This window comes from Hylobates moloch, unplaced genomic scaffold (assembly GCF_009828535.3).
Source record: "Hylobates moloch isolate HMO894 unplaced genomic scaffold, HMol_V3 SCAFFOLD_16, whole genome shotgun sequence".
NCBI lineage: Eukaryota > Metazoa > Chordata > Mammalia > Primates > Hylobatidae > Hylobates > Hylobates moloch.
This window is the reverse complement of record NW_026652291.1, coordinates 13,172,506-13,186,015: the sequence shown is the minus strand read 5'-3', so window position 1 is coordinate 13,186,015 and position 13,510 is coordinate 13,172,506.

The window sequence follows — 13,510 nt, the reverse complement described above, 5'->3', positions numbered from 1 at the left end:
CCAAGTAGCTGGGACCATAGGGACATGTCACTGTGCCTGGCTAATTTGTGTGTGTATGTGTGCGTGAATTTTTTGTGGAGACATGGTTTCATCATGTTGCCCAGGCTGTTCTCGAACTACTGGGCTCAAGTAATCTGCCTGCCTCGGCCTCCCAAAGTGCTGGGATTACAGGCCTGAGCCACCACGCCTGGCACCATCATCTCTTTGGATAGGACATTGCGCTTCTATGAATGCCATAGAGCCTGCATCCATTATTTTTATCTAGGTTGCATCTGGAATCATGTGATAGAGAGAAGGTAAGATTTGATAGGAAGAAATCAAGAAAGCCTGAAGTGTTGCAGTAGAGAGGCCCTGGGGACATTACAGTGGGGGTGTCGGGAGTGCTGCAGGCTGCTGAAAAGAAGAGTTGGACACTAAATAAAGAAGGCCCTGGTCATCCCCTCAGGCCATATGCCCCTTTCCCCTTGCTCTCCTGTTCTGTGCAGATGGGTCCACCAATGCCCCGACTTCCTCCTCCTCTTCTTATCCTTCTTCTAAATAGAGACACGTTCTCCCTCTGTCACTCAGGCTAGAGAGCAATGGTGCAATCATTGTTCACTGCAGCCTTGAGTTTCTGGGCTCAAGCAGTCCTCCCACCTTAGCCTCTTGGGTAGCTGGGACTATAGGCACATGCCACCATGCCTGGCTTATATATATATATATATATAGTAGCTACTAGATCTTACCATGTTACCCAGGCTGGTCTCAAACTCCCGGGCCCGAGTGATCCTCCCACCTCAGCTTCCCAAAGCATGGGTATTACAGGCATGAGCCACTATGCCTGGCCTAATGCCCCTACTGCAGGGAACCTCATTTGCTGACTAGGCTGCTTCAATCCCCCATATTGTGATGGCCAGGGTGACCAGAGGACATGTTCAGCAGAAATAGCTAGTGGTCCAACAAAATCTATTCTCTCCTTCCATTATTTATAGAGTTGTAGTTAGACTCTATCTAACTAGAGATGACATTTTCCAGTCTTCCTTGTGGGTGGATATGGCCATGTGACTAGCCTTCAGTGGAATGTGAGCCAATTCCTAGATTGGCTGTTAAAAGACTGGTCAGCCTCCTCCATGTTCTCTTCTCCCTTTCCCTATCCCCTCTAGGTGGAAGACAGGATGTGGGAAGGACCCAGCTGCAACCATACCAAAGAGGATAGCACAGTAGGGCAGTGTTTCTCAAGCTTGAGCTCATCCGAGTCACCCAGAAGGCCCAGATTCCTGGGCCCACCCCAGTGTTTCTGGAGTGTGGCCCAAGAATTGCATCTCTGAGAAGTTCCCAGGTGATGCTGCTGCTGCTGGTTGGCAAGCCACACCTTGAGAACCTCTGCCTCAAGGGATGGGGAAGCAGTACAATGAACCTGGGTCCCTGAATGACTTTGTGGAGCTGGGCTGGTCTACCAGTCTAGACCAAACTCTTAAGTAAGAGAGAAATACTCCTTTGTTTTAGGGTTGCCAGATCTAGCAAATTGAAATGTAGGATTCCCAATTAAATTAGAATTTCAGATAAAAAATGAATGAATTCAAATATTGCATAGGGCATATTTAAGCTAAAAGTTGTTATTTATCTGAAATTCAAATGTAATTGAGTATCCTATATTTTATCTGGCAATCCAATTCTTTGTTCTTTAGGCCAGTATATTTTGGGGTCTCTTTGTCACAGCAGATTAACCTTCCTCATCAATACAACATCAAGACCCAGGGCTAAGTACTGGGTCTCACACAGGGTCCTGAGCATCTTGCCTGCTTCAGTGTCCCCATAGTGATCATGAGGATCCTACCTGCTCTTTCCTGTTGTCTTCTCTGGACTCTAGTTCTCTTAACTGGATTTGTGCTTTTCTCTCTGTACCATTGTCTTGCTCCAGTAACTGCCTGGAAGCTCAGTCTCCGATAGAATCAGAGCCATGATTGTTACTCGGCACCATTCCTGGGTGTTGGGATCCTGGCCCAACTCCCAACTCTCTTTCCATGTTATTATTTATACCTGAGTCTCTCTTCTTAGACTGTGAACATCCAGAGGGCAGAGGCTGTGTCTTTTAAGTCTCTGTCTCTGCAGCCTTGAGCTCCTGGGCTCAAGCAATCCTCCCTTGCTGTGTTCTAGGCATAATGCCTAGAACAGAGGAAGTCACCAATACCTGATTGTTCAGTAAAAAAATGCTGCCTCGTGCCCAGCTGGTCTCCTGGTGGCATGCTGGGAGCTCCAAGCTTACCAGCATGGTTGACTTAACAGGGGCTTGTGTTCAGGCTCCATGGGTGTGTGGAATTGCATTACCATGCCCTTATGCAGTCATTGGTGTGCTGAGCTTGGAGGTTGCTGGAGAAGAACTGGGCAAGGAGCAGAGGAGTTTCCTTTGAGGAAAAGGACCAAGACCCCAGCCCCACCCCTTTGAGGTGACTTTGATCAGGTGGCAGGAAATGGCAATGCAGCCCCTGAGATAGAATTCTCCAGGAGGCAGGAAATGGTAGAGACAGTATCAAAGGGTCGACCCACAGCAAAGGCCAGAGGTAAGAGTAATAGAAGGTGAAGCTCTACCAGACAACTCTCCCAGGCAGGTTCTACAGGGTTTGTGTACAGGGTTTGTGCCCCAGGAAAGTAGTTGGAGAAATGGCTTTGAAGGATCCAAATGCTGGGAGGCCACGCCAGCTCTGCACGGGACTCTACAGTCAGGGGTGGCCTGCCTTACTCCCTGAGGAGCCACCATGGGCTGGGCAGGACCCACCCTTGCCAGGCAGCAGGATCCAGAGCATTATGTGTCCCCAGCAGTATCACAGGCTCTGCTTGTCACGAGGGGCTGCCCAAATGTATATGGAGTACAACGTGAGGACAGACAGGACTGGCCCCTCCGGACAGAACATATAAATCCCACTGAACGCCTGGGTACATAGAGGCACCTCTGAGAGATTCTTGAGCCTGTCAAGGTGGGGGGTCAAGAGAAAGCCTGATCATCTTGTAAAATTGGTGAGGAAAAGCATGAGCTGATCCCTGGCCCCTGCTGTGGAGTTATTATATTTGCATTCCTGAGCTCCGGAATCGAGACAATGCCAGTGACTCCAGATTTTGTTCCTTTCAATTCTCTGAAGCTGGACTCTGCTCAGATCACCTGATAGGGCTCTCCCCTTGGACTCGGGGTGCTGGCCACCCCTGACCTGAGAAGGAGCTGTGATTCCTCTGTTTACCCAGCAGAAGCTCAGCTGTCAGCCCCTCTTCTGTCCAGCTGGGATGTCTGTCCGGGGCTCGTCTGGCCACGAGCCCCCATGCTGGCCTCGCGGGGAGGCTCCAGGAGGCAGGGCCCCCACTCACGGAATGTCTCCCCTGCCCAAGGCACTGTGCCAAGCACGCCATGTACTCGCTCGTGTTTTTATCCATTCATTTACTTTATTCATACAGTTATATCTGGATTCGTCTCAAAAAAATTGTAAGGTAAATTTGTTTTTCAACCTTCACAAAAACGCTGAGAGGTAAGGATTATTATTTCCATTTTAAAGACCATGAACTGCTGCTTAGAGAGGGGCGGTCACACAGTCAGTGGGCACAGCTACTGGCAGAACTGGAATTTGAACATTGGTTGCTTTGACTCCAAATCATATTCTCTTTTTTTCCTGAATAGACTTAAAAAAATATGGAGCATTTGATACATACAAAAGAACACATGTAATGTATATGTAGGTTATAAAGCCCAACAGTAACATGCCTCCCCTGGAGGCCCGCCCCCTCGGGTTTTCTATGGGCCACACGACCTCCAAAGGAACATTGCTGGGGACTTGCCAGGAACCAAGCAGAGCCAAGTGTTCTCCAGCCATTTTGTCCTGGGACCCTCCCCTCTCCCTGAGAGGTAGGCATTTCATCTTCAACATACAGATGGGGAAACTGAGGCACCGAGGCTCTCCCACTCAGGCCAAGTTTCCAGGCGGGAGGATGTGGTAGACAGAAGTTCAGCCCGGTCTGTTTGACACCCGCCAAAGCCCGGGGCATCCACATCTGGCTGCCCCTCACACACTGTGGACATTTTTTAGAATGTAGATCCTTGAGTTCCATCCCTGATCTTGTAGATCAGAATTTTCAGAGCTATGGCCCAGGGAGGTATCATGATCAAAACTCCCCCGGTGACTCTATGCAGCTGCCCACAGGCAGAAGGGGGCGATGAATGTTCTCAGTGAAGTGCTACAAGTGGCTGGGAGAGGTGAGGATGGAGCTTTGGGCAAGACTACCTACCTGATTCTGCTACTCACGATCCTCAGTGACCTGCAGCCCAGAAGAGGGCCTCGGAGACCCTCTGGACAGGAACACACAAACCCTTCCCCCAGGCAAAGCGTGCAGCACCTCAAAGGCTGTCATCGTCACATATGATCAAGGTCACTTAATAAATGAGTATTGAGGGTTTCTAATATTTGGTGTTTTTAAGGTAAAAGGAGCCAACATTGGAATTTACTGAGGACTCGAACTCAGTGTTCTACTAAGAAGCCTGGCTGCCATCCGACTCTTGGCAACAGAGGTGGCTGGGAATCCTGCAATTTGGGGGAAGGCTACGCATTGCTGGCATCCCGTTAGTGCTGTCTCGAGTCGGCTGTGCTTTTCAGTCGTTGCTCTTCTTGCTCCTTGGCTGTATGTTACAGTGAATTCAGCTTCATCCATCTCCATGGTGTTTGTCGGGGGTTGTTTGGTTAACTCTGCGTGTGTAGTGATGCCCATTTTGCATCAACCATCTGGGGAGTCTATAATTTTCCAATGACTAGACTCTAGTGTCATAGATACTATGATTCCCATGGGAACCTCCACGTGCTTGCTGCAAAGGCAGATAGATGTGTGCATGCACCTCTGGCTTCCCCAAATTTGCTTTATGGCAGCATTTGCTATTATCACACAGTACCTTTTCCATGGAAAATTGGGACTGGATGAGGCAGTGGACCATGAGGTCTTTTGTCCTGCTCCAGTGGGTCACCCATCAACAAAGTTTGAGAGCCATCGGCTTAGAGGCAGCAACTCTTAGAGCTGGGAGAGGTCCCGGACCCAACGTCAAGGAGCCTCTGAATGTGCTACAGTTTCTTTAATCAGCTGGACCCAAGAGGTAGTTTCCTCCAATTTTTAAGATTATGGCCCAGTACATGCGCAGTGGCTGCCTTGAAGGGCTGTCCAATAATGTGATATTTCATTTACAGCAGTAAAGGAGCATAGCTTGTGAATGTTAATATTGGATTATTTCCCCTCATAGTTAGCTGCCTCCTCACTTCACTGTTTCCATGGCAACACTTCTCAAACACCACTTCATACTCTGAATACACAATGTAAACAATCTGCAGTTGAACATTTCCCAATTTAGGGGTTTGGAGCCCAAGTCAGCAGGCCTGCCGTTCGGAAGCTGCTGAGAAGCGGGAGGCTGGCAGAACTCACAGCAAGGACTGCCAGAGCCAGGCTGGGCTGGAGGGCAAAAGGTCACTCCCTGAGTATTCTGCTCTTTCTTTAGGGGGCATTTAGTACAGGAGGGGCTTTGGAGTGACTTATAGAACTGGGAGGGGCTCCCTGATCACTTAGAGATGAGGAGCTTCAAGCTCCAAGAAGTGAAGTGACTTTCCCATTGTCACACAGGTTTGTGATGGAGCCAAGACCAGAATGAGGGCTTGTCCAGGCACTATAAATGCTTACCCAGTGTGTGCTCCTGAGCATCCCCACCCAGAACCCCCACCCCCCACCCCATGGTCATGGGTATTCCTTCCCATTGAGTCTAGAGACTGAATCATACTTCTCAATTTCAACACAACATCTGTCAGCCCATATGGACACCACTGACTGGCTGCAAGGGCCTCAACTGGGCCTGCATGCAGGTAGTTCCATGGGCCCTGGTCTCTCTACTAAGGAAAGCAGGGCCTCAGCTTACTGTCCTGGGAACAGCTCCAGACCCCCACTAAAGGCATCATTATTTTCTTTTTATGAAAGGAACCATTTTTATTTCCAGTGTCTCCCCACACAGAATAATGCATGCAATTTCCACATGGTTATAAGCAAAGCAAGGAGATTGTTGCTTTTTTTTTTTTTTAATAGGAAAACCTCAGACCATTTCCTTTTAACTTCTTAGCAATCCTTAGCATCCTTTGACTTCTGAGCAAACAATCACATGATTGCTGTGTCTTTAGCAATGAGCCAAAGGACACTCATGACCTTGGGAAGTTAAAAAGAGGCTCAGAGAGTGTTTGAGAAAATGCAACCAGCAGGTGCCCCTATGGGGATAGGCTGTTGGGAGGTGCTGGGGAGAGGATCCCCATTTAGCTGCTGACTGGGCTTTGGAGTGAGGGAGGATGGAGTCCATCATTTGAAGATTTTAAACAGACAGCTCGTGAGCACAGTGTGTCCCTAATACAACGGGGACAGAGCTTCTACCTCTCTGTCAATATCTTGGGGACCCAGTGTGTATTGCACTCACACCCATCAGAGCCCTTTCTGCTCCTATTCATTTGGTTTGGGTTGGTCACAAAGGTGTGTGCCTACCGTGTGTCCTCCTAGGCATGGCCCATTGGGTCTCCCCATTGATGCCAGGTAAGATCACCAGAAACGTAAGAGTGTCCCTGAGAGCCAGGCCTGGACTCCAGCTCCCATTCTATAACCCATGCTGGGCTGGTCCCGCTGGGCCTTCATCATGAGCACCCCAGGCCCTCAGAGTATCAGCCATGGGACAAAATCCACAGGCACATCAGGGCTCTGATGAGCTGATGAGGGTGTTGAGTATTAAACTGGGACCACTGACAATGCCCCCACCCTAAGTGAATCAGACATAGCTATTTCTGTCTTCTGTTCTCCAGATTGCCCCCCATCCCCAAAGAAGACCCTTTTACTGAGGCAATTTTGCCAGATAGAGCTATGAGCCAGAAGACCAGGCTTTCAGGTCTGGCTCTATCACTAACTCACTGGGACTATGGGAAAGTCAAGCTCCTTTTCTGGGCCTCTGTTTCCCCATATGCAAAACGCAGGGATTAGGCTATATCAATATTTCTCAAAACACCAGTTCTATGGGGATATTAACTGGTGATGGGAGCAAAAAGTATTCCAGGGTTAAATAAGTTCCAGAAATGCTGAATTCCACAAAATAATAGATGTTGCATTGTGGATCTTCCCAGAGCCAATAATATGCCTTGCAGGCCTCTGAAAGGGGATTATAGCATACAATATTTCCAAAATGTATTTAACCACAGGGCCTCTAAACTCTTCCAGTATCAGCATTGGAATTCTCTTGCTTTCCTTGGAGAAGCAACAAGAAATTGGCCTTTGCTTATTTAAGTGTCTGAGGCTATTTGGTCTTTTAGTTTATTTCTAAAATATAGTCCTGAGTGACGTCTCACAGGTATAGTAAAGATCCACCTTAAACCAGAGTGTCTTGAAAGTCCTTAGAAGATGGCTTTGGGGAAAGGGTTCTACTCCAGAAATTATATTCAGGGTCTGGTGTGTATGGTTTGTACACTTCCCTAAAGTGTACAAACCGTATATGATAATATAGACAAAGGTCTATAGGATTAATTGGATTTTCAAAGGCCTCCATGATCTTCAAAATGGTGGGCCACTGCATTTAAATTCTTACCAGCTAATACCTCTGAAATCAAGTTGGATTTTATAGAAATTTGGATGTGAAACCATATGAGATGAGATTTTGGTATCTTGATAGGAGGTAGGGGAATGTGGGACAGAAACTATGGAAAAGAGGGCAGACAATGGGAAAACGAGAGGGACCAGTAGCAGCTCCATCTTGGGCAGGCCACGGCATCCCCAGTTTCTTCCTTGGTTCCAGTGTGAATGCTTCTAAAAATCATCATACGGTTCTTCGTTATAAAACTCAGCTACTGAATATTAATGCTCCGTGGCAAGGAGAAAATTATTGCTGTATCAGAAAGGCTTCTTCTCTTACAGGTCACTGGGGCGCCACATATTAAGTTTTGCTCAAGGGCACAAATGTCCCAAATGTATGTGTCTCAAGGCCAGACACTTTCTTGTTCAAAGACACCAGGGTTTCCACTTCAGGCTCTCTTCTGGCGGAGCAAGGCTGAGACGCTGAGAAATGGTTGCAGGAAACCCCTCCTGCCTCCCATTATAAAGTGCAGCCTGCACATACAGACATGTCCCGAAGCAGTGGGGGCATTTGTGAGAGGACTGAGAGAAGGTTCTAGAAGGTTTTCGCAGAGCCAAGAATGCAAGATGGGAAGTCCGGATCCACAGAGGGCCATTGTGAAGTGTGAATTCAAAAGCAGTTCAATTTGAGTTCTAAAGCTCACCGTTCTGGCCATCTGCTAACTGTCTTTTGATCACTGGCCTTTGAAACAGAATACTAATAATAAGTTTATACATTATTGTTTACCAGCAGCCTGAGGGATTAGAATTCTCTCGGCTTGAATGACCCTATGACTGCTCACATGCATGACCCAGAGGAGGACGGTTTTAGCCTTTGGCAGAGGGGAAAACGTAATTGTGTGTTTTGATGACAAAAGAGCTCCTTTCTCTCCTTTGATAATCTTCTAAAATATCTGCATTTTCTACCTGAAATATCTTCATCCTATAGTAAGAATTTGCTAGCGAATTTGCCTTCAGAACCTGGTTAAAAAAGGGTTGGGGGTGGGGAGGAGAGTCCCCCAAACCTAACTAACAATGTTCATCAGAAATCCCTTAAATTAATTTAGAACACTGAGTCATACAGGCCCATCAACATTGCATAACAGCCATTAAAGTATTAGTATTACTTTGGGGGCACTTGATTATGCAACCCAGTAGTAAATCTCCTCTGGGCCTTTTTTCAAAATTCCCCCAAAGAGTTGCAGTTTGCTCATTTATTTTTGAATGAGCTGAGTCTGTGTTCATCCCAGCCTCCTATTCAGCTTTTTGCCTCCGTGCAAGGATGGTGAGCCACGCAAAAGTTGGCATCTAGCATTAAAGAGGTGCTTTATATTTCACTTCCAATCATATGCAAAGGCAGAACCACCAGTTCACTCATTTAACAAGTGTTTACTGACAGCTTATATGTGCAGGAGAGTGAGGCTGAACCTAGAAGAGATCTGAGTTTCCATCTGGTTTTGTCTTTCTGGGTATCAATTTCCCCATCTATAAAAGGAGGACTTGGGCAGGAAGGCTCATTCTTGAGGCAGGATGGTTAAGAGCAGGCATTTGGGACCCAGACCACCTGGCTTTGAATCCCAGCTTGCTCGCTGTGTGTTGAGTTTGGGCAAGTTACTTAAAGATTCAGAGGCTTGGGCTCTTACATTTGTGAACTGGCGATCACAATGGTAGTTACCTTGCAGAGGTGATGGAAGGATGAAATGGGTCAGCGAAAGAAAGTTCTTTGAGCGCTGCCTGGCCCAGAGCAGGGATAGAGAAATAGAATCTATTATGATTGCTCTTGCTGAGGCCCCAGCAAGATGACTGCTCACTAAGCCGTTTCCTCTCCTCCTTCACCCTATGTCTCAGCCTTCCTGGAGGCCACGGCCATGTGGCTGAGTTCTAACCCGTGAAATGTGGGTGGATACAAAGTCACCACATCCAGGTTTGACCCATAAAAACCTTCCACGTGGGATTCTCCATGTCCTCACCCTTCTGTTGTTTCAGTGCAGATGAGCTTGGCACCCCCAGAGGCCATGTGTGGAAGATGGCACAGCCACAAGATGCAAGGGACCAGGAGCTCTGAATAAGCACTTGGAGAAGAGCCACCTGCCAATACATCCATTTTTGGACTTCATGTGAGTGAGAAATAAACCTCAAAAGTGCTAAGCTCATGAGATTTGGGGACAGCTAGAGTTACTACAGCAAAGCACTAGGCTAGGTACCGAGTCTGATGGGGACTAAGACATTTTCCCAGAGGGACTGAACCTGTTTGCAATGGCCCAGTTGCTTGACTCGCAGTTTCTGATGTTATCTGGGTAACGACCAAAGGACACCGAGTTCTCCAGCTGGGGACAAGAGCTCGTATGTGTAGCAAGCGCTGGCCTGGTCTCTGGCAAGCTTCCTGCAGACAGCTGCCCGAGCTGGCCGCCTGGGCTTACTGCCCCTGCATTCTGGACAATGGGGCAGCATTTCCACCCAGATGCCACAGGGAGCTACTCAGGTTACCCAGGCAGTAGCCCATGTTCAAAATATATGATCTCAGTCCTTAGAGCTTTGCCCATCTCTGTCTTCCCAGCCTTGGCCATCTTTTGAGTGGGAATTAGCATGAATGTTCGTACGGGAGCCTCCAAAGTGGGCAGAGTAAAAATTTTCCTCATTAAAACTCAAAGCAGGCCGGGCACGGTGGCTCACACCTGTAATCCCAGCACTTTGGGAGGCCAAGGCAGGCAGATCACGAGGTCAGGAGTTCGAGACCAGCTTGACCGACATGGTGAAACCCCGTCTCTACTAACAACACACAAAAAAATTAGCTGGGCATGCTAGTGCGTGCCTGTAATCCCAGCTACTCAGGAGGCTGAGGCAGGAGAATCGCTTGAACCCAGGAGGTGGAGGTTGCAGTGAGCCGAGATTGTGCCATTGCACTCCAGCCTGGGTGACAGAGCAAGACTCCGTCTCAAAAAAACAAAACAAAACAAAACAAAACAAAACAAAACAAAACAAAAACTCAAAGCAAAATACACTTCCTGACAAAACACAGGACTGAAAGGTGCTCATCACGTGTACTGGTTTCCCTTGGGGATTGATTTGGCAAACGTGCACCTGAGTTGGAGATGTGTCTGTCCCAGCAGTCCTAGCTGCATTTAGCAACTCCCCTTGTGGCAGAATCTCCCTTTGATGAAAATCTCCTCCAACGCTGTCTGTTCCACTCTCCTAGCACTTGTCATTTTTCTCCTGGCTCAATTGTCATTTATCCCCATGTATGTAAGGCCTTTCCAGAGATGCAGAGGCCAGAGCTTTTGAGGCCTGAGCCATTAGCAAGAAATGAAGAAATGCAAAAGCAAGAGAGAGCATGGTCACAGAAAAACAAAAACCCAAGCTGTTCTAGCCTTGGGCTGTGCAGTGCACTGGTCATAAAGGGAAATCTGGCTTTTGTGTAATGCCACAGCTTATACGGAGCAAGGAGAGGCCAATCCAACAGCAGAAAATTAGGAAGGGTCTGAATCGGAGGCCCCTTTTGAGCCCTTGCCAAATAGCTCTTCCTATTGTCCCCTGTGGTTGTCCCAACCTGACTTATTTCCACTCTCAGACTGACAAGAGCCAAGTGAGCAGAGGGCAGTGGGTAGGGGGTGCTCTCTGGTTTGCAGCTCGAGGTGAAGGCTCGAGGTGAAGGCTTGGATCTGTGACTTATTACCTGGGAGAGCTTGGACTAGTCACTTAGTGACACTTCTACTACTCTGGTGGAGGCTGATCATTGTTCACTTACGTCCCTTCTGGCTCCCACAGTAACAGAATTCTCACTGGGCACATACTGCTCAAACATTTCCCAGACTTCCTTGTTTAGGTGTGGTCATGTGACTAAGTTTCCATCAGTGGAATACAAGGAGAAGTGACGCTGGCCATCTCCAGGTCTACGACTTGTGACATTGAGCACGCCTCCTCCATGCTCTCCTCCCCCTTCCTGTTGGCTGCAGCCCAGGTGTGGTGGTGAATCGGCTTTGACCACAGGGATGACGATAATGCCACAGGGGATGGCAGAGCCACAAGGTGGAAGAAACCTGGGTCCCTAAGTGATGATGAGAAGCAGAGCTGCCTTCCACACCTGGACTGCTCTATAAGGCTATTGCATACAAAAAAGAAATTGCTTTGTTCTTCAAGTTGTTCCAGTGCTGGGTTTCTTTGATAGGGTATGTTAGCCTTCTCTAACTCATATGTTCCTATAGGGTTATGCTGTGGTAAGATAGAGAACTGTAAAGAGCTATACAGTTAGGTGCTCCATAAATGCCTTCTGAATGAGTGGTGAGCAAAGGGACTGGTTATTTCCATGTTTAAATGCCGAGAATCTGCTGGGCATGGTTGCTCATGCCTGTAATCCCAGCTACTCAACAGATGGAGGTGAGATGATTGTTTGAGCCCAAGCCTGAGCACAAACAGTAAATCCCAAGAATCTGAGAAGCAGCCTTACAACACATGTAGCAGCTACACATGATGACTGCAGGGAACCCCAGGACTTGTCTGTTTAAGCATCTTTCCCCCTTGGCTGGACGTTCCCACCATGAGTCAGTGACCATGAGATGACCCAGGCAGGAGACAGCTGTGGCACACAGCCTTCTGTCTCTACAAGAACTAACTTATCCCACAAGCTAATCAGCTTGCCTGTCAGGGTGAACATCTGTGGCATGGGGTAGTAGGTGGAGGGTGTTTAAAGGGCAGAAGACTGGGTTCAAATCTAGCTGTCTCTCCGACTCTTCATGCAAATTGGAGCAGGCCACTTAATCGTGAAGGACCTTGGCTTCCTGAGTGTCTGTAAAATGGGGATGCTAATTCTAGCTCTGCCTACTCCCTAGGGCTACGAGACATGCTCAAGGGATCCAACAATGATAAAAACACTGCATATGGCAGATGCCAATGGGAGAAACATGACAAGTCAAGTCACATTTGCTGAGTGTGTGCTGGGTGTGCTTGTCTCTTTCTTCCATGAATATTTATTGAGCACCTACTAAGTCACATAGGGAGCATGGTAGTTCCTGTCCTCACAGAGCTTAGAGTCTGGTGGAAACTATATATTATACAAGGAAGTAGGCAATTACCATACAGCATGAGGAATTATTGATAGAAATGCAAGGCACCATAAACATACAGAAGAGGGCTCCTAACTCAGGCTTCAGGGCTCCTGGAATGCTTTTCAGAGGAAATGATCTCTCCTCTAAGATTGGAAGCAAAGGAAGAGTTATCCAGGGTAAGGGGGCTTTGAAGGTGGGAAGCATGTTCTAGGCAAATGAGACAAGGGTCACCCTTGAAGAACAAGAAAGAGCCACAAAGAGGCTTAGAATGGCTGGAGCTTGGAGTTGAAGAAGGGGAATGATGAGAGATTGGGCTGGAGGGGCCAGAAGGGTCTGGAGCAGGGGTTCTCCACCCCGGCTGCAGCTTGGAGAAAATACTGATGCTCAAGTCACCTCCACCTCTGGTGGTTGAGAAGCTCCCCAGGTGATTCAAATGTGCAGCCAGTGTTGGAAGTACTGCTTAGAACATGCAGGATCTTAAAAGCCAAGTGAAAGAGATGGAAGTTTATCCAGAAAGCTTCTGATGGTTTTATGGAAGGAAGGGTTGTAATCAGATTTTTCTTTCTCCAGATGCTGGGTGAAGAAGGGAATGAGACAGAAAGACTGGGGTTAGAGGAGGTTAAGGAGGCTGCTGCAGTGATCCAGGCGGGAAATGGACCCAGAGCTGTCAACAGGGATGGTGAGAAGTGGACAGATCCGAGGCCTGGTTGATGATGGGCTGCGAGGAAAGATGTGGGAGATGTGGGGAGACAAAGGTCATCCCTTGAACATGCAGGTTGAAATGACCAAGAAGTTTCCAGCTAGAGATACAGACTTGTGAGTCAGCAGCAGAGAGAAGCAATGCA